The sequence below is a fragment of the Salvelinus alpinus genome, chromosome 2, assembly GCF_045679555.1.
Source record: "Salvelinus alpinus chromosome 2, SLU_Salpinus.1, whole genome shotgun sequence".
In the NCBI taxonomy this organism is placed as follows: Eukaryota; Metazoa; Chordata; class Actinopteri; order Salmoniformes; family Salmonidae; genus Salvelinus; species Salvelinus alpinus.
Window position 1 is genome coordinate 88,184,966 of NC_092087.1, and position 6,000 is coordinate 88,190,965.

General features: G+C 41.0%; 1 protein-coding gene across 2 annotated transcripts in view; it reads left to right on the forward strand.

The window, feature by feature from the left end:
• The window catches only part of mafgb (v-maf avian musculoaponeurotic fibrosarcoma oncogene homolog Gb), a 37,442-nt gene that overhangs the window by 21,066 nt on the left and 10,376 nt on the right, over positions 1–6,000 (forward strand). The window lies entirely within an intron of this gene.

A 6,000-nucleotide genomic window follows, 5' to 3' on the forward strand; every position in this document is an offset into this window, starting at 1 on the left:
TGAGTCAATGTGCAGGGGTAATTATGATAGCTGTGTACATATAGTTTGTGCCCTCTTCACAGCTGTGTAGGTGTGTCTATGGACCATGTTAACTCCTTAGTGATGTGGACACAGAGGAACTTGTATCTCTAAACTCGCTGTGGATGGGGGCTAGCTCACCTCTCTGTTTCCTATAGCCCTCAATCACATCCTTTGCCTTGCTGACGGTGAGGGAGAGGTTGTTGTCGTGGCACCACACTGCCAGGTCCCTGACCTCCTCCCTATATGGTGCCTTATCGTCATTGGTGATCAGTCCTACCACCGTTGTGTCGTCAGGTAACTTGATGATGGTGTTGGAGTTGTGCGCGTCCACGCAGTCGTGCAGCAGGGGACTAAGCACACACCCCTGAGGGGCCATCGTGTTGATGGTCAGCGTGGCGCAAGTGTTGTTGCCTACCTTCAACACCTGGGGGTGGTCCTTCAGGAAGTCCAGGAACCAGTTGCAGAGGGAGGTGTTCAGTCCCAGGGTCCTGAGCTTGGTAATGAGCTTGGAGGGGACTATGGTGATGAGCTTGGAGGGGACTATGGTGAACGCTGAGCTGTAGTCAATAAACAGCTTTCTCACGTAGGTATTATTGTTGTCCAGGTGGGTGAGGGCTGGGTGGAGTGTGATAGAGATTGTGTCATCTGGGGATCTGTTGGGGCGGTATGCGAATTGGTGTGGGTCTAGAGTCTCTGGGATGATGGTGTTGATGTGAGCCATGACCAACCTTTCAGAACATTTCATGCTATAGATGTGAGTGCTACGGGGCGATAGTAATTTGGCAGGTCATCTTGCCATTCTTGACACTTGCCAGCTAGTCAGTGCATGCTCCGAGCACGTGTTCTGGTATTCTGTCTGGCCTTGTTAATGTTAACCTGTTTAACTTTTACTTGGTACCCATCCCGGATCCGGGAGCACCCCCCACAGTAAAAAAGCTGACTAGCATAGCCTAGCATAGCGTCACAAGTAAATACAAGCATCTAAATATCATTAAATCACAAGTCCAAGACACCAGATGAAAGATACAGATCTTGTGAATCCAGCCATCATTTCTGATTTTTTAAATGTTTTACAGGGAAGACACAATATGTAAATCTATTAGCTAACCACGTTAGCAAAAGACACAACTTTTTTTACTCCACCATTTTTTTCCTGCATCAGTAGCTATCACTAATTCGACTAAATAAAGATATATATAGCCACTAACCAAGAAACAACTTCATAAGATGACAGTCTGATAACATATTTATGGTATAGGATATGTTTTTTTAGAAAAATGTGCATTTTTCAGGTATAAATCACAGTTGTACATTGCAGCTGCAATCTGAAATAGCGTTGGAAGCAGCCGGAATAATTACAGAGACCGACGTCAATTACCAAAATACTCACCCTAAAACATTTCTGAAAAATACACAGCATACAGCAATCGAAAGACACAGATCTTGTGAATCCAGACAATATTTCAGATTTTCTAAGTGTTTTACAGGGAAGACACAATATGTAAATCTATTAGCTAACCACGATAGCAAAAGACACAACTTTTTTTCTCCACCATTTTTTTCCTGCATCAGTAGCTATCACTAATTCGACTAAATAAAGATATATATAGCCACTAACCAAGAAACAACTTCATAAGATGACAGTCTGATAACATATTTATGGTATAGGATATGTTTTTTTAGAAAAATGTGCATTTTTCAGGTATAAATCACAGTTGTACATTGCAGCTGCAATCTGAAATAGCGTTGGAAGCAGCCGGAATAATTACAGAGACCGACGTCAATTACCAAAATACTCATCCTAAAACATTTCTGAAAAATACACAGCCTACAGCAATCGAAAGACACAGATCTTGTGAATCCAGACAATATTTCAGATTTTCTAAGTGTTTTACAGCGAAAACACAATATATCGTTATATTAGCATACCACATGAGCTAACATCACCCCAGCATTAAATCAAGGCAAAGGGGGCGATAACGTTATCGCCACCAAAATATATTAATTTTTTCACTAACCTTCTCAGAATTCTTCAGATGACAGTCCTGTAACATCATATTACACAATGCATATAGAGTTTGTTCGAAAATGTGCATATTTAGCATCAAAAATCTTGGTTATGCAATGTAATCTGTCAAAACATGGCATGCATTCGGGCCGGCGCCATCTTGGAAAGGCACCTATGATTACGATTATTTATCGATTAGATTGACTAAAAAAATACAGGTTGGACAGCTAATGAAAGATGCATTGGTTATTAATGCAAACGCTGATTTAGATTTTTTAAATTAACGTTACAAGACATACATTGTGAGTTACAGCCAGACTAGTGCCGCAAAAAATGGCCGACAACTGCGTTTAAATTTTTCCACATAAATACGGAATAAAATCATAAATAACTCTTACTTTTGGACGAGCTTCCATCAGTATCTTGGGCAATGTGTCCTTTGTCCAAAAGTATCGTTGCTTTGTTGTAAAACGACCTCCTCAACTTCAGAACTAGCAGCTAACGATAGCTACACGGCACACACATGCCCAAATCGTCAAACGCAATACTAAGGAAATTCAGAAAAATAGCAATATACTCGCATAAACTGATATAAATCGGTTTCAAATAACTTCGTTATGATGTTTCTAACACCTATATCGAACTAAATCACAGACGGATAGATCTTTGATCAATAACGAGAGCTTTTGAGCATGCGATTCTGATGTCCTCCCTTGCGTCCTGGCGAGCGTCAAAAGGAAGGGTCATCTCACTCCATTCCCTTTTATAAACTCTGACAAACACGTAGAGACACCATTCCACTTCTCATTGGTTACTGACATCCAGGGGAAGGCGGGTGCAGTTCATGTCAAGCCATAGGGCACACACAGAGTTTTCAACTGATCCGAGATCAGAGACTATTTTTCAGAGCTTCGCATGTCCTGTCATGAGTTTCGCTGTAGAAAGAGTTCTGGTTCACCCACAGACATAATTCAAACGGTTTTAGAAACTAGAGATTGTTTTCTATCCAATAGTAATAATAATATGCATATTGTACGAGCAAGAATTGAGTATGAGGCAGTTTAATTTGGAGACGATAAATGCTAACGTTGAAACAGCACCCCCTATATTGAGAAAAGGTTTTACTCATATCGGCTATGGAGAGCGAGATCACACAGTCATCCAGAACAGCTGGTGTTCTCATGCATGGTTCAGGGTTGCTTGCCACAAAGTGAGCATAGAAGGTATTTAACTCGTCTGGTAGGCTAGCGTCACTGGGCTTCCCTTTGTAATCTGTGATAGTTTGCAAGCCCTGCCACATCTGTCGAGTGTCAGAGCCGGCGGAGTAGGATTCGATCTTAGTCCTGTATTGCCTGTTTGATGGCTTGTCGGAGGTCATAGCAGGATTTATGATAAGTGTCTGGATTAGTGTCCTATTCCTTGAAAGCAGCAGCTCTAGCCTTTAGCTCTGTATTAACTTCTCTAGGGTATGTGGGACGGTAGCGTCCCACCTCGTCAACAGCCAGTGAAACTGCAGGGCGCCAAATTCAAAACAACAGAAATCCCATAATTTGAATTCCTCAAACATACAAGTATTTTACACAATTTTAAAGATACACTTGTTGTAAATGCAGCCAAAGTGTCCGATTTCAAAAAGGTTTTAAGACGAAAGCACACCAAACGATTGTTCGGTATGAGCCAAGTCACAGAAAAAGACAGCCATTTTTCCAGCCAAAGAGATGAGTAACAAAAAGCAGAAATAGAGATAAAATTAATCATTAACCTTTGATGATCTTCATCAGATGACACTCATAGGACTTCATGTTACACAATACATGTATGTTTTGTTCGGGAAGGTTCATATTTATATCCAAAAATCTGAGTTTAGGCGGGACGCTACTGTCTCACTTGGCAAAAAGCCAGAGAAAATGCAGAGCGCCAAATTCAAATGAATTACTATGAAAATTACTATAAAAATCAAACTTCATTAAATCACACATGAAAGATACCAAATTAAAGCTACACTGGTTGTGAATCCAGCCAACATGTCAGAATTCAAATAAGCTTTTCGGCGAAAGCAAACGATGCTATTATCTGAGGATAGCACAATAGTAAACAAAGACAGAGAAGCATATTTCAACCCTGCAGGCGCGACACAAAACGCAGAAATAAAAATATAATTCATGGCTTACCTTTGACGAGCTTCTGTTGTTGGCACTCCAATATGTCCCATAAACATCACAAATGGTCCTTTTGTTCGATTAATTCCGTCGATATATATCCAAAATGTCCATTTATTTGGCGCGTTTGATCCAGAAAAACACCGGTTCCAACTTGCTCAAACGTGACTACAAAATATCTCAAAGGTTACCTGTAAACTTTGCCAAAAAATGTCAAACTACTTTTGTAATACAACTTTAGGTATTTTTTTACGTTAATAATCGATAAAATTGAAGACGGGATGATCTGTGTTCAATACAGGATTAAAACCAACTATAGCTAGCTTTCTGGTCATGCGCCTCTAACAAACAGGACACTTCGAGTGACTCTCCTTCAAGATGGCCGTACTTCTTCATTACACAAAGGAATAACCTCAACTAATTTCTAAAGACTGTTGACATCCAGTGGAAGCGGTAGGAGCTGCAAGCAGGTCCCTTAGAAATCTGGTTTCCCAATGAAATCTCATTGAAAAGAGAGTGAACTCCACAAAAAAAAAATTCTGAATGGTTTGTCCTCTGGGTTTCGCCTGCTAAATAAGTTCTGTTATACTCACAGACATGATTCAAACAGTTTTAGAAATTCCAGAGTGTTTTCTATCCAAATCTACTAATAATATGCATATCTTATCTTCTGGGGATGAGTAGCTGTCAGTTTAATTTGGGCATGCTTTTCATCCAAAATTCCGAATGCTGCCCCCTACCCTAGGGAAGTTAATGAAGCCGGTGACTGATGTGGTAAACTCCTCCATGGTATTGAATGAATCCCAGAACATATTCCAGTCTGTGCCAGCGAAACAGTCCTGAAGCTTAGCATCTGCTTCATTGGACAACGTCCGTATTGAGGAACTACCAGCGTCACTGGTACTTCCTGTTAGAGTTTTTGCTTGTAAGCAGGAAGCACACATGCACAATCCTTATTGCTTGGCAGTTGGCATTGTATAGCTGTCAATCTACTGGTATCATTAAGGAATCTAATGTGAACTGTCATTTTCCTCCTGATTTCTGACCTCACTGTTACATTTTCCTCCTGATTTCTGACCTCACTGTTACATTTTCCTCCTGATTTCTGACCTCACTGTTACATTTTCCTTCTGATTTCTGACCTCACTGTTACATTTTCCTCCTGATTTCTGACCTCACTGTTACATTTTCCTACTGATTTCTGACCTCACTGTGTTACATTTTCCTCCTGATTTCTGACCTTACTGTTACATTTTCCTCCTGATTTCTGACCTTACTGTTACATTTTTCTTCTGATTTCTGACCTCACTGTGTTACATTTTCCTCCTGATTTCTGACCTTACTGTTACATTTTCTTCTACCATATTTTGATGTTTCAGCAAGACTGATTTTGTGTGTGTGTGTGTGTGTGTGTGTGTGTGTGTGTGTGTGTGTGTGTGTGTGTGTGTGTGTGTGTGTGTGTGTGTGTGTGTGTGTGTGTGTGTGTGTGTGTGTGTGTGTGTGTGTGTGTGTGTGTGTGTGTGTGAGAGAGAGACCTAGCGACAGCAGTTTTTTAGTGTCAGATCAACTTCAGAACTTTAGAATTTGTGTTTTTAGTCCCCTTGCTGAGTTCAGGAGTTTTTCACTCCTCCTCAACCCCAATCCCTCTCTCTCTCTCCCCTCTTCTCTCCAGTTCATAGAAATGTGTTGAGGATGCAGATTTGACCAAGAGCTTTCCCCTCCCTCCCTCCCTCCCTCCCTCCCTTTTCACCTCTTCTCTCTTTCTTGTTCTCCCTCCCTCCCTCCCTCCCTCCTACTCTCTATCTCCTCTCT